This window comes from Coturnix japonica, chromosome 2, assembly GCF_054131305.1.
Source record: "Coturnix japonica strain WE chromosome 2, WE-NBRP24, whole genome shotgun sequence".
Taxonomy (NCBI): domain Eukaryota; kingdom Metazoa; phylum Chordata; class Aves; order Galliformes; family Phasianidae; genus Coturnix; species Coturnix japonica.
The window spans coordinates 36,867,197-36,883,454 of NC_140664.1; the positions used below are offsets into that span (position 1 = coordinate 36,867,197).

At 41.1% G+C, this 16,258-nt stretch overlaps 1 protein-coding gene across 7 annotated transcripts in view; it reads right to left on the minus strand.

The window, feature by feature from the left end:
* Positions 1-15,372, minus strand: part of SNTG1 (syntrophin gamma 1) — a 310,650-nt gene extending 295,278 nt beyond the window's left edge. For 4 of the 7 annotated variants that reach the window (XR_014942541.1, XR_014942540.1, XM_085537391.1 and 1 more), the window contains exon 1: positions 14,491-14,982. The gene's annotated coding sequence lies outside the window, so the exon portion shown is untranslated. Of the gene's footprint in view, positions 1-14,490 lie in introns of all 7 variants that reach the window. The other 3 variants (XM_085537389.1, XM_085537392.1, XM_015855564.3) reach the window with 2 other exon arrangements.
* Positions 15,373-16,258: the final 886 nt, after the last annotated feature.

Sequence of the window (16,258 nt, forward strand, 5' to 3'; positions counted from 1 at the left end):
CAGGAATACTTAGTGAGATGGTGTAGTCATCCTAGCCTCATTCTGGTTGTTATCAAAGAATCTGATTCTCATAAGCAATGATTTCATTTCCATAAACTAGTAACAATCCTTCAAAATGCTACACACCAGCAGGAAAAAATACAATCCACCTAAAGCTGTAATTATCAGTAAGGCAGTTCATATTGCATGAGAGTGCATGATCTCGACGTCTGTGCTGGCCAACACAGAAGCCAGAGGCCTTGTTACAAGAGTAGCATTTCCCTTCACTCCTTCACTTCTTATTTTTTAATTCACTACTAGGGAATTAAATTTTAATTCACTACTAGGGAATAGCGAATGTAGAGGTCAAACAGGTGTGTGAAATTTTTGTTGTTCAAACAATTTAAGTCCTTTTGTTGTATTTTTAAACTAAACTCAATTTCCTGATGCTGAACCAGTGGATATGGGTTTAAGTCCAAGAAATTTAACATGAACCACTGTCATGACTGCCATCAAATGTTGAAGAGACAACCATGAACAAAAGCAAGGAAGTTTTATCAAGCTGGAAGTGAATTTCTAGGTAATCTGTCCTTGTCTGCTATGCACTGCCTCAAGGCAGATGTCTAGAAATATTCACTTCAAGCAGCCTCCAGAATTTCACTAAATAAATGGGTATTAACTATTAATTAAATACGCAAGTGTCACTATTAAAACAAGAAATATTATTTTCATGCTCTATGATAGATGTTTTAATACTAAAGAGCATATGTTAGGTAAATTCTATCATTGCAGTAAGAGGAGAAAAACAACAAGGAACAAAATTTCAGTAGCTCAAAAAGATCTCAGATAGTTATATAAAAATATTCAAAATGAACCACTGAACAAAATTTGTCATTTAGGCTAGAAATCAGCTCCAGTTGAAAGTAAAGTTAGTTGACAATTGAAGGTTATAAAAGTAGATTTTAAGCAAATTTTAAGTAGGACATTTTTAATTTAATTTGAGACAAAAATATGTTTTACAGAGTTTTCAAGGGAAGAAGAGGCAACCAAGATGGTAGTGGATGGGTGGCAGCAATGAAAATCTCAGTAAGCTGCTAAATACAGAACCTAATAAACAGCTTTACTAAGCAAAACCACTGAAAATAGTGTGCTTCGACTTGATGTGAGGAAGGAGAAACACAAAAGGCATGAGAAGGACAACATAGTCAGAATAACAAGCCTGGAAGATGACCCCCAGCAATGACTGTAAATAGGCCTCAGTACACAACATGAAAAACAGTACTATGCACGTTATCTAAGAGATGCCACAGGAACATCCAGTTCAGTAATTTGGCCATTGTCAATATCAAAAATTGATTTAGTGCAGATTTCTAAATCCCAGTACTACCTAGGTTGGTAAAGGTATTCAGTATATCACATTTAAACATACCAGCAAATCATAAACAAATACTGAACAAAAAACAAATGTTATTCTTCAACTAAGGATCGATCATCCTCAAAAAAACTAAATGTGACCTGCACACAAATTATTTATGTTGTCATGCCTTTGAGGAAAAAATTCAACATCCTGACAGTTTATGAGTAATATATATACAATTTAAGACAATTATTCTCTGCATAGATGCATCTTTAACCCGTAACAGAAACAAACATTACGCCTTTAGTTTTAAGATGAGTTGCCAAGTCTTTTTAACTGAAGTTGCTTTCACTTCTATCATGATGGCACCTTGTACCTCATTAAAAGATGTGCCATCTGTGCTCACTGCTTTCCATGTGAACAATAAAGAAACATTCTCCATTCTAAGCACTTACTATTTCTTCTTCAAATTAATTTTATACCTCTGTTATGATCCTAACACTGCTGTTAAAGGATTTTCACACTGAAGATAACGTAACTCACAGAAGTATTCAAGACTAACTGCATATTCTCCTATAAGCAGCTTCTACCATCCGAGAGGAGAGCCAGAAAGATCTCTTGCTGGCTATCCGAAAACGTGGGAGCTGAAGACCACAACATCTAACAAGGAAGGTAATCACAGAATCATAAAGTGGTTTGAATTGGAAGAGATCTTACAAATCATCATGCTCCAACCTGCTGCAGGCAGGGATGCCACCCACCCAAGTGGGCTGCCCGCGGTCCCATCCAACCTGGCCATGAACACCTTAATGGACAAGGCATCCACAGCATCTATAGGCAGCTTGTGCCATAGCCTCACCGCCCTCTGGTAAGAAAAAACACTGCATCAATCATGCCTGTGAGAAACAAACAGAACTGTATGTGGCCCAATGTTCCCTGCAAAGCAACAAGAGGGTTACTGCTACAAGCAACTATCTGCAGCACTTTCACTGACACCTAAGAGGAAATACCATATCTTTGTAAATAACAAGGATGTCACTACAGAAATCTCTGATATGCATCATCTACTTTCTTTTAACGGGAGCTCCCCAGCAAAGCCCCAGACAGCAGGTGGCTACTCAGATGGAAGGGACTGCCAGATAAATCGCTTCACACTTCAGAAGCTGCCTAATATGTATCAGTAAATCAAAGACTTCCCAGAATGATGAAGACTGAGCTTGCTGTAGAAGAACATCCTCTCAGTGGCTGAGGTAGACAGAACTGATTCAGTCACAAGTCATGCCTGCCATGCTCTGACAAAACATCTGCACTCTCCTTCTAAGCAAGCTCACAAAAGCTGCAATGAAGATTATCCCAAGAACCACTTCTGTATATACAGAGCAACGTGCAGCTCCTTACAGCAACTACAGAGCCTTCTGCTTAGGAGAAGCAGCATTCTTTTATCTATATATCTGCTGCATATACAGCAACAAGTTTACCACTTAAAAATGCCTTTATATTTCATAACTCATAACAACCTTCATTTTCATCAAATAAGGAGGCTGTTTCCTGGAGCCCAGACTCAGCCATAAGAGCTAATTCTGGCTCTTTTTATTTCTTGACTCTACTAGAGAACACTGCACAAACAACACGATATAGACAGATTAAGAAGAATCATTATTTACTTAAAATATGAATTTTCACAGTCTGGGAAGTAGAATCATAAGAAAACACCAAAAGAAAAAAAGTGTTACTGGAGCTGAGAGAAAGATAAATATTCGATCAACTGCCTATACAATATCATATAGCATTACTAAGAATATTTAAATGCTAGATCCAGAGATTGCAGGCCGAGAGTTTTAACTTATCCTGAGGTACTGAGGTACAGGAATAATAGAAGGACAAATAAGAAGAAAACCATCCCTTCTAAATTAGCTTTATTCAGTACCTCATTGAGTATCTTTTCCATTTGTTAGTGAATAAAAACCTGGCTAAGCCAGATCCCTTAGCCAGCTTAGAGCTGTGTAGCATGCTGATCTATTATTCTGCCTACAGTAATTATATTTCTTCACTAATTTTTTGCTTTCCTTTATTTTACAATTTTAAACAATACATCACCCTAAACACATCATCTGGATGCAGACTCTACAGCAACCCACATCCTAAATCAAAGGATGCACAGATAGGTGCTATTAGTATATTGTGTTATTCCCAATGTACAGCATCTTGCATGTGTGCACCCTGGATTTGTCTTCCTAGTCAAAAACACACACGAAGGTCAGACACTGCCCCTTATCTGCATCCTGAAAGCGTCCTAATGCTGTGTATAAGAACTTTGTGGAAAATACCATAATTTTGTTACCTAACATTTCTCTGTGGTATTTAAAAGCATATTTTCCATTGTTTCTCATATTTTTTAAATACAATACAATACTCCAGTCAGATAAAATAAAAAACATATTTTAAGTAAAAGACTACTTACGTAATTGTACCTTCTTCTTAAATTACCAAAATGTTTTTATGAATAAACAGATGGGTGTTTGGGACAAAGCCACAAGTTTCAAATGCAAACAGGGTTTACACTCAAATAGAGATTACTACAGCAAGTGCATATTTGCATGTTTTAAAAATAGAGCAGTAGCACCTCCAACTATTTACATGCCATAAAAAAAAAAAAGCAGAACAGTTAGTTGTAACTCCAAGAAAGTAAAGCATGCAGTTTTTTGCTCTTTAAATGCATGTAGAGAAATTAAGTATGTAGAAAGATCTGAAATGTTTTTCACCACCCAGAGATGATGGTTCTACTGACATAAAATGAAGAATGTATGTTAATCTTGTGCATCACTTTATGACTGGCGTAACATAGGCACCTGACCCATAAAAGCAGCCTTCTCATCCACAGTGTAAAAAGTAGTTAATATTTAAAAAGCCAACAATCATAATTTCACACTTTTACAGTTGTGTTTAGAGGTGGTTCCAGCTATCTGTTCCAGCCATATTTCCAGCCAATTGCCTAGCCAATTTTTTTGAAGAAAATCAGAAATGTGCAATGAGATCCTTAAGTCTGCTTAATCCCAGTAAACTATTTTAGAGTCTATTGTAAAAACAGGCACACACCCAAAGCCCTGTTTGTCTTGAGCCAGATACATATGGATATACACGTATGACGGGGCAAAAAGGATAAGCAATCCAGATGATTTCTACATCTCTCTTACCATGAAACAATCTCTTAGAAATTTTCATATTGCTCCTAATGCACAATGATGTCAATGTCAGACAGCCTTAAGAATCAGAGCATCCCAACTGCATCCTCAAATGGACCCGTAAGAGCTGTCTGAGGATGCAACTGAGTTCCTGCATTTGAGGTCCTGCTTTAAATATGGGGAACTCACGGGACTTTCAGAAAACAGTGACACAGCTGCAAAGTTTCATAGACATTTCTCAGATAGACAGAAAAAATGCTTCCAACAAGCCTCCTTCTCATGAGTAGCAGGTCCATAATTCAAGGACATATTTCAATTACTGAACAAGTGCAATCATGTGAAGCACGACTTTCCCCTCAAGAACCCCAGCAGCAGCTCTCTCATCAAACATCTTGCTTCTAACAGTTCTTTGTCTGCTTTGTATAAAAACCTCAACTATTCTCCTTTTCCTCTTTTCAAGGGTCATATATATATCTTCTCTCCATCACAGCATAAAGAATTGAAAAAGTACGCCCACTGCATTTTCCTTCATCTTTCTTCTAGTCGGCTTAGATATTTACTACCCCAGTTACTGACAGTATCAGGCATACAGTCCTGTAGCCGCTGAAGAACTGTACAGAAGGCTTACTGCTGAATACACATGGTGGTCAGTCCTACTATGTAGTAAACAGGGGAAGCATTTTGTCATTTTAGACTCCTGTGAATAAAAGGTGGGGGAAAAAAAACAATCCATAGTGAAAAGCATCAAAGTTCCCTATCTGTACCCTTAAAGTGACTGCTTTCATTCCTATCATTCTTCCTAATGAACAGCTACATTGCAGCTTAGCAGCCCATTATAACACTTAGTGTTGTCATTCTATCTGCTGAATAGTCCTTACTAATGCCCTTTGTAACATCAGAAGTCATTAAAAGTTTCTGTTGCATTTGGTAAACGTTTTGTTTATGTACAGAAACGCTACATTTGAATTGTTTCCCTTGAGAAAGAAGTAGGGGACAGAAGTGTATAGATTTTCCTAAGATTTTAGAATTGAAATTTCGAGAATACCTCCTGGCTCTACCACTGATGTCACCATGGAAAGGACATCTCGGGTGAGTAATTCCCATTAAAGATATAATTTCTCCCTGCATGAACATTTATAACCTCTAAGGTCAGTAGCTGTATCACACCTCATTCTCCTAAGAAACCACATATAGATACATTCACCTGCATAAAAGGGTAAGTTCCTGACTATGATTTCTTATGACAACAAGTTACTATAGCTTACCCCCTCAGTACTACAGGGCACACACAGCCTGTGGGTATTTCTCATGCAGCACTTCACATCAGGTCTTAAACTTTTCCTATCATTAGTCACTAGGAAACAAACCTGATTTTTCTCTGCTATATTTTTTCTTTAGGAAGGGCAGGCATCATGTCTTTTCATAACATTTAAGAATTTAAACAACTGCAAATGAACACTGGGCAAGGCCATCAAAAGACACTCCTAGTAGGAGCTGTACCGAGCTATAAATTCCCCAAACTTATTTTCACGGACCTAAGAGCTTCTCAGCTGCTTGTCCAGATCACTCCAGTCAGAACATCTAACTACACAGTATCACTTGAAACCACTGGATTCTTGAGGTTGAAATAAAGAACTAGTAAAAAAATGTTGTATGAGCTCCTACTTAACCCCCGAAGTACTTCTCCACTGCCCAAGAACCTGTCAGCAGCTGAACACCACGCAGCTGTTCACACTGCCCCAAAGTGGGATGGGAGAGTGAATTGTCAAGAAAATAGAACTAGCAGGCTGAGACAAAAGCTGCTTACAAAGCCAAGAGTAACACATATAACCACAAGGACTCACTGCACTGACCTGCACACAGCACCCCATGTAGCAATCAGGCCCCATCCAACCTGCAGCTTCACACCCCACTGCGTGGTGCCACATGGCACAAAACAACCCCAGCCTCATTCTGGCACCAGCGCTGACCCCACCTCACCCCTACTCCCATCATCATGGCAGCAGCTGTGCCAGCACAGCTAGCCTCCCATCACTCAGCAACAACCAGCACTTCAGCCTGCTCTTAACCAGCTGAAACCAGGACGTACCCATATCTGGTAGGTTCTTGCAAACACATCAGGCACCAGATCCAGCAGCTGAGGGACTGAAGGTTCACACCTTTGCCAGATGACTTTTATGGAACAGAATGTTCTCCTATTCCATTGGCCATTCCATCTCACCAGATGAGATTCCCTTTAAAAAAGTATTCAAGGATGGGATCCCTTGATATTTAAAACATTTCCTGAGTTTTACTATCACCCCCATCCCTGTCAATCAGGAATCTGAGGACTCTGCATATAGAATCACAGAATGGCCTGGGTTGGAAGGGATGTCAAGGATCACAAGTCTCCAGCCCCCCTTCCACTCACCACAGGCAGGGCCATCAACCTCCACACGTAATGCTAGACCAGGCTGCCCAGGGCCACATCCAACCGGCCTTGAACACCACCAGGGATGGGCAACCACAACCTCTCTAGCATAACATATCTCTAACTGACAGACCTTTTCCATAACTAAACGTATCTGCCAATCTCCATGTTAGTATCTTGCTTTACAGAATTTCCCATTTTATTTATGGTAAAAGCAATAGTTGTACATCAATTATTTTAAGATTATGATCTGTGGTACATTAGCAGCTCTCTCTAGAGACAGTGCGGCAGCAACAGAACAAGGCTGGACCAGGAAGCATATTTATTTCCTGCAAGTCTGATGTAATAAGGTCCACAGTGTCACAGACCCTCTTCCAAAACTCATTTTTAAGAAATTCCAACTATACCCTTAAGTCATTATTTCCTTAGGGAGGGGGGATCAGGAAGAGGTGTGGCGGGACAGAGGAGCTCAGAATGAAGCATGAAAATAAAGAAGTAATTTGAATAAATAAATAAATAAAAATATATTTAAAAATCTGTATATAATGCACAAATTTAAGAGAAAGAAGATCCCAACTAATTTGTGTAGATCACAGAATCACACAGAATCACAGAATGATCCAGGTTGGAAGGGACTTCAAGGATCATTAAGTTCCAACCCCCCTGCCTGGCAGGGCCACCAAAATTCCACATTTACAAGATCCGGTTGCCCAGGGCCCCATCCAACCTGGCCTTGAACACCTCCAAGGACAGGGCACCCACAACCTCCCTGGGCAGCCTGTTCCAGGACCTCACCACTCTCCCAGTAAAGAACTTTCCCTAACATCCAACCTATACCTATTTTCTTTCAACTTAAATCAATTTCCCCTTGTCCTGCTATTATCAGCCCTTTCAAAGAGTTTACTCCCCTCCTGGATATAGGTTCCCTTCAGGTACTGAAAGGCTGCAATGAGGTCACCCCGCAGCCTTCTTTTCTCCAGGCTGAACAAGCCCAGCTCCCTCAGCCTGTCTTCATAGGGGAGGTGCTCCAGTCCCCTGATCATCTTCATCGCCCTCCTCCGGACCCTTCCCAACAGCTCCATGTCTTTCTTGTACTGAGGGTTCCATACCTGGACACAGTACTCCAGATGGGGCCTCACAAGAGCAGAGTAAAGAGGGAGAATCACTTCCCTGCCCCTGCTGGCCACCCCTCTCCTGATGGAGCCCAGGATACCGTTTGCCTTCCAAGCTGCAAGAGCACACTGCTTTCTCACATTAAGTTTCTCGTCCATCAGAAACTCCAGGTCCTTCTCTGCCAGATGCTGGACTGTGTTTTTAGAATTTCCCAAAGAGAACCAATCCCCAGCATTTCTTGTTTTCCCATTTCCCAAAATGCTTTTCCACAAAAAAAAAAAAAAAAACCAAAAAAAAACACGGCTTTGCTGAGGTTAGGCAACTGCAGCTAATTGTGAAGAGCTATTATACAAGCCAAAATAAAATCAGATTTCAAAGAGGAAAGTCCCTGGGAGCAATCCTGTAAACACACAGTACACAAAGAATAGCATATAAATATTAATAAACAGTTGTATATAAACACACAGAAGCAAAGCACAAAAATCTACAGAAGCTTGGACTTGAGAAAACAATGAGTGGGATGCAAACTGTACTATATGAAGTGAATAAGAAATGCAGATCATTAACCATGAAATTCTAATTTCAGGAAAAAATATTGTAATTGCATTATGAAGATGTTAAAAATATTAAGAGGTACATGAAAGAGCATGTTGTGTATGAGCACCATGATAAATGGGAATATCTAATCACCACTAACAACTGGGTTTCTCCATTAATCAAAGGATGCAGTGAATGCAGTTTCAAAAAAATAAAGCTTTTCCTAAAAAACAAAAACCACAAGAAAACATTGCAAAAACAAACAAAACAACACAACAGCAACAACAAAAAACAGCTATATAAATGGTATTGGGAACAGAGTAATACAGCACAAAGAATGTATAATAACTGATCAGTAAGATACGCATCATCTCAGGAGAAAGCTATTGAATATAGTAAAAATGGAAATTGCTTCATAAAACAGATTAATAACATGAAATTTAGATAAACTTAATTAAGACATCTCGAGCAAATAGACTAGACAACCTCCTAATTACTTAAAACAGTAACTTGTGAAAAGAAGCATGTTATAAGCCTTTACTACTGATGCTTAAGAATTAACTAGCTGAAATACTAATGGCATGGTATATTTGTGCATTCAGTTATTCAGGAATGTTTTTCCTAATTTCAGTGATTTAAAGAAAAATGAAGGGTGATAATCTTCAGGTGCTGTCATATTTCTATATACATTTTCTATATATTTTCCTTAGAAATGTCTACCAGTAAGCTTTTCCAAGAAAATTATATATATATATATATATATTTCATTTATGTCACTGTATTTTACTGAGAAACTGCTTCAACTGAAAAGGCAGTGCAGTAATTTTTGCACTTATATTAATAGAGATGTTTAGTTTGCCAACAGGGGAACCCTGCTACTAACTGTGCCCCTGACAGCAGCCAATCATGCCATATTCATAGTGCATTAACCACTCCAGTTTCTTGGAACTACAGCACCACTTTGCTTTTAAATTTATTCTTCATTATTAAAGCCTAATGCTGATTTTGAAAAGAGTTCTTTTTATTATATATTACCCTCTGTGTTCATAAAGTTGTTCCATAAAAGGAGAAAAATAAAGAATTAGAATGAAGACACTCCAGTTTTTAAAGCTCATAGGCCTGACACTGATTGCTATTCATAAATCTATCCCCAGCGAAGAGCTCAGTGCACGCACTGGTGTGTATTTTACTACATAACAAGAAGCACTCTGCATGGATCGACCCTCTATATATTGCCTCATAAATGTTTGCCATTTAATAACTGGTTAAAACAGGTGTAGAAAGAGCTGTTTGTGAATTCTGCTGCATTTAGGGATATTCAGCTGTGATACCAACTGATAATACACACAGGCAGACAGCTGTGTGTGATGAAATCTAGAGCTACAAGACAAATGCAGGGCCATTGATTTTCGCAGCCTTTTTCATTCAAAAAAAAAAAAATCTGATTAGTGTACATCAGTTCTCAAAGTCTGTTTATAATATATATGAAATGATAAGAGAGAGAGGAGATGCAAACATAATTCTAATTGCTTTACTTCTTTAGGGGTCAAAAGCAAGCCAAGAAAATCAATGCCCATTTGTGTTGCAGAAGCTGAAACATACAGTTCGTTATTCACAACTGTTAAAATAGTCAATTAAAACATTCTGCCATGTAGATGACCAGAAAAAAGCTATCTCACATAATTTTGAGTGATGATATATTTAGAAACAACAAAGCATTTCACAAAAAGAATTTCAGAAACAATTATGCAATTAAGAATCCATATTTTTATAGAAAGGCCAGTGATAATGACTATATGATGGATGAATATCAAACTCTGATAAGAGTTCCAATAGGATGGTATTATTCCTGTTGAAATCACTGAACATTTTACACTAAGCTCAATAAAAAATTATGAAATAACATTTATACTAAAGAAAGGAACTTGTCCTGCCCTTTGATTCTATCATTTGTACAGGAAGATTTGAACATCCTTTTAATTTCTAACAGAAAGAAAAATAAATGTTTCTGATGACTTTCCCATGCTTGCTTTTCATCAGACCTGGCGAGGAACACTTAAACCTAAGAACAAGTAGCAAATACATCAAATAAATAAATAAATCCAGTCATTTTGAGATTAGATTATAACTACCTGCAGAATTATCAATTGACAACAATCAGTTGAGTACATGGTAGCTGAAACTGTAAGCTCCTTCACAGCCCTTAACCTCAACCATATCTCACACAGGAACTGCAGCGGCCACTAAAATAAACCCTGCAAGCACCAGTGTCAGAGATGAGCTCTACCTCAAGTCTTGTTCCAACCTGGAAACATCCAAATTCATTCTGAGGGCAAAAATATTTACTTAGTAAATCAAAAACAGAAAGTCCTCAAGAAAAAATCCAGCCCTTAGCTTCTGTTCCTCTAGATTCATTACACATCTCTGTGCCACCCCTTTTGGCCAGCTTCAGCTAATTACTGAAGATAAAGCTCACAGTTGCAAATGACAGTGACAACCATATCAGAACTGCACAATGAAGAAAAGCTCAGCTTCCTTATTACATAGCTCCTCTTCTTTGTAATGAGTAGATACTGTCACCTATTATATCAGTCTCTGAAGATGGACAGGTCCTTCCCTTTAGAAAATGACTATATATGTAAATGTCAATAACAGTGTCTCCACTGCATCCCCTGGTGTAGATTAGAGCAGTATATTTGAGGTATAATCTATTCTATATTTTTTTAATGAGTGCTTTCTCTCCTTTCTCTGATCTGCAACAGGAATGCAGAAAAATCAGGTTAGCCGCAATGGCAAAAAGACTTTCAGACTCCTCTAGTTGTGGCAGGTAAAACTCAAGGTAAATACAGAAGGTCAGCTGTATAGTCATGCTGAGCCAATGTCACAGCAGACTGTCAGAAGAACACGTTGATGCAGCAGACTTAAATTGGGATTCAACCCGCCCACATTGAGGTCTCTTGCTGGAAACCTTAACCGAAAACACAGCCATGAGAAGGGCCATGAAAGACTGCATGTTAAACTTATCTAACACTTATTTTTTTTTGCTACAACTCCTTACCTTTTTAACAATGCATGCAAGCAAACCTGGAGATGGCTATTGGTAAGGAATACTGATAGTGTTTGTGGTGGCTCAGACACAAGGACCAGTGCTAAGTTACAACCATGAAGAAATGGTGCTTTTCTGAGAAATACGGAGTGAAGAACTGAGAAGAAACTATTTTATAAGTATAAATATATTTATATATTTAAGAATCATAGAAAAAACACAGTCATCTGGGTTGGACTGACAAGCAAAACCTTACTGAACTGTTGATAATGTTTAATTTTGCTTACAGGGCTTTCTGTCAGTTGATGCAAGTTATGCGTGACAAGCCAAACAGCACATCTGAGCAAATATGGTGAGAAAAAATTAGGAAAGAAATGTAATATCTTAACCTGAAATCTCTGAATCAAGTCAATATCCTCTCTATTAAAAAGATCTGCATAACATTATAATAAAAATCCCTGCCACAGAGTTGAACGTGCTGTACTTTGGAAATCTCTAATTGAAAAAGGTACAAGCAAACTGTGATAAAGCACATTAGAGAGAAGGCTTGAAAGAGCTTTACAGTAAATGGTACAATGGACATTCTCTAGTTTTTAAAATTAAGAACTATACATAATTTAAACTGAAGTAAGTGGAAAAGTTCCAAATCAAAGATAAAGAAAATATCTGAAGATAAAGGGGTTTGATCTGTATCTTAGAAGTCACTGCTTTGTAATTTTATCCTTAAAGACCTCATGTTCTACCTTCCCCCTTTCAAGTCCCCAGCATAAAAAGAAAGGTTTCCTTTTTCTACTAGATTCTGTGAAAACTTGGTTCTTCGGCCATGTAACAATAATTTCTCTGTAAGTGAAAGTCTAGAGCAGCATGTTCTTTAATTCAGTGATGAGGACCTTCATTAGATTATCTCATAGCTATTGGGCAAGATACTGCAAAAGCCAAATGATATATCAGTAAATTATGTTTTCTTCCTCTTGAGGCAAAGAACGAGTATAGCGTTTGATTAATTCGAAGAACTGAAAAGAAATAAAAGGGCTCCATAATCTGTATCAGGAGTGACAAAGCTGACACTATTTTTAAAACCCACTTATTTATAGAATCAACTGTAAGCAGTTAATTATATTAATTGTGGAAATCGCCACTACATTACATAGCCCAAATTAATTCAGATCAGTGCATTCTTCACTGTTTCGTGTTCTCCCTTGCACATGCCTAGTGAAAGCCTGCCACTCTGCAACAGAGGAAGGAATTACTACAACAAAACCGAGGAGCACTTTGTACTTTGTTGATATGACGCAGAAGCTGTTTAAAGTAATGGATTGATTCGTGTCCCAATATCTTTCAACAGTTATTCTAATTGTGTTTCACTGTATCTTCAGGCAGTTAGAAATACAAACCACAGGAAAGCTATCCTGAAATTGCACTGAAACAAATGACATTCCCTTCTGCCTTCTAACCCACAGGGAGCTCCGTCCAGTTACCGGAAAGGCTTACTTTATCTTTCTGCTATAAACTCGAGTTAGTTACTGGCAAGTCAACAGCTTTTAATGCAGTTAGCTTAGCATCTATGTAAAAACATCTGTTGCAGCCCATTAGAAGATCTGCTCCTGTCAGCAAAGCAATGTGCCTTAACCTGAAGAGCTCCAAGACTGCCCCCAAACATCTTTTGCTACAGATCTCTCTGATTAGAAAAAGAAATATCCCAAACTCCTCAGATGTTTCATGCATGCTGACATTTCTGCAAGAGCTTCTAAGACCACAACTTATTTCAACCCTGTGAGTGAGCTATTTCTCCAAGCCTGTACACAAACCATATACCTCTGCTGAAACTACTGCGTTCAACTGGCGCTGCCAGAGCTCTTAGTGAAGTGTCAGAGCTGAACTATAAATCTGTATAACTGCTTTTATTCTGTGATACTCCTGTGTTCAAACAGAATGTGCATCAAGGTCACTGTACAGAATTGTAGTTTTCAGGCTCAGAAAGAAGATGCTAAAGAAATCAATACCAGCAAACTTAATTAAACACAGTCTGAAGTTCTGTCTGCTCCCAAACTGGCACAGGAATCATTTCTCTATCCCTTGCATTCCACAGGCAGGTGCTTTGTAGATAGGGGAATAGAAGCTGTTAGCTTAAACACTATCTGTGCTGAACAGTGAACAGGAGGGTTTGTCCTCTGCAGCGTGACAGGTCTGTTCAGAGCTCTTTGAGGTTTTAGCAGGAGATCACAGACTCATGGGCCTGTTCCTGTGGAGTTCCTCCAGGAGCAGAATTAGCCCCCTGCCTGCTGCCCATGCTCTGCATCCTGAACATGTCACGGTCAACTTTCTGTTTCATGGCACTGCCAAGTACGATAATAGGTAGCCACGGGTGAAAGCAAGCAAACAAACAAGACCGAATAAACCATATCCTCACAGCAAAAGCACCTCAGAGGAAATCCCCAGGTAGGACACCAGAAAGTTAAAAGCATCAAAATCAAAACTCCAGCTTTGCTATCTTAATCCCTGACAGGGTCTGAAACGCTCACACGCAGCCTGCCGCTGCCAGAAAGCAATTAAGAGTCTCCTACAATTGAGTTACAGCCCAGCATAAAGCAAAAGGCATTTCACACTAATTCCTGTAAGTCACCATTTGTTGCAGCTGTAAGCGGGCTCCCCGCACCCAGTGCTCCCCCGGCACCGCGGCGCAGCGCGTACCTTTGGGATGCGGGACCGCGCTCCCCTGCAGCCCAGCCCAGCCTCCCGGGAGACTGAACTCCAAACCCGGTGCAGGCAACCAACAGCTGCAAGAAGTCACTCGAGATGCGGGGAGGAAAAAATATATATGTATATATATATTAAAATAAAAACATGAAAGAAAAGGAGCGCTTACTTGCCAGTACACGACCGCCGGGCGACCTCCTCTCAGCTGGTGAAACGGGGTGTCCCCGCTCGTCCTCCTCGGACCGCTCCGTGCTATTTCCAAAATATTTCCCCCGGGCGCCGGCACATCTCCGGGCTCACTAGGAGCGCGCAGGGAGCCCGTCCGCCGCGCCCCCGAGCCCGGTGCCCATGATGCCAGCCGCAGCCCCGGCCACTCGTGCTCCTTCCCTCCGGGGGCTAACACGGCATCGCACCGATCTGCCGCCGCCGGCTTCAACTCCTCCGCTGCGCCGAGGGGCAACGAGGGGCTCCCCGCGCCCTTCCCGGAGACGGAGCGGGGCGCCGGGCGGGGGAGTACGGGGAGGCAGCGCCGCCCCTCCGCGGCGGCGAGCGGCCAGGCGAAGCGAAGCGAGGAGAGGAGAGGCGAGGCGGCGCGCCGCCGCCACCGCGGCCGCAGCCCGCCGCGGCGATGCCGGCCCCGCCCGGGACCCCCGCCCGCCGCTCCCGGGGCGCTCTGTGACGCCGCCCCACCGATGCTGACGTGCGGCCCTCCCCCGAGCCGTCCCCTGTGGCGGAGCTGGAGCTCGCCGGGACGCGTGGAAGCCGAGGGCAGTGCTCGGAGAAGGGATGCTGCCCTCCTCCCGCCCGCTTCAAACTTCCCGTGCAGTTTCTACTGAGCGGGTACAGAGCGCCCGCTTGCCGGAGAGAAAACATATCGATCCCTATCTCAGTGTTGTGATGGGTTTATGATTCTCACAGAGTCTCTGTCGACCCGGGTGCGACATCCTCGCTCATTGGAGTCAGCTCCCAGCCCCTGCTCGGGGCTCAACGCGGGGCGGCTGCCGCACACAGCGCCCCGTAGCGCAATGCTACCGCGGGGCGGAGGCGGCACAGAGCGGGGAAATAAACCTCGGGAGAGAAAAAAGGGAACCCCGGGGAGCCGCCTCTCTGCGCTGGCTGCGGTTGCGGGGGAGGAATCACGGTGCTGCCCCTCCCCGGCTTGGGGCTGAAGAGGTCGTCGGGGGGCTCTGCCAGGCGGGGTGGTGAGAGCAGCCGTGGCCTTATCCGCATCCACGTGTTGCGCTATAGCCGAGCGGAGGGTGGTCACAATCGGAAGCCGGGTAAACGGAGCTTAAGCGTTGTTCTCCCGCAGCTGCTCTGCTCGCCCTTTTAGTCTCCACATGTTTCTTAGGCTTTGTAATTCCTTTAGGAATCTTGTGCTCTTCTTCCACAGAGCTGGTGCAAACGAAAATGTTTGTGTTCCTTCTGAATCGCTTTTATAAATATTAACTTCAATAAAGTGCAGTGAGCCATTGAGAGGGAAAAGGATTTTAAAAGCTTCGTGAAAGCTACATGCAGATGCTCTGAAGAATGTAGTTAAGTGTTGACTTGATAAATGCATGAGAATATGCAGTGATAAGTTTCATGCCTAATTGAATAGATTTGTACTTCAGTTCTCATCTAGAGATACAGATCCTTATTTTTCTTCTTTTCTTAATACTGATTGATGTTAACAGAGTTCTTGATAGCTACGAGCTAACCAAGTTATCTGCCCTTTTGTGGCTCTGCTGAAAGATTGAGTGGTGTGAACTGACAGTTCTCCTGACAAGACTGGAAAGAAATGACTACAACAATACATATATTAGAGCTGGGATAATTTAAACACACGTCTGAGAATTGAAATAACTGAAATGTAATTGATTGAAAACTCTTCCGTGTCAAACATGGAGATAGAACTGTAACCCTGTGCTCACACATTGTGGAGAAGATCAACGCAG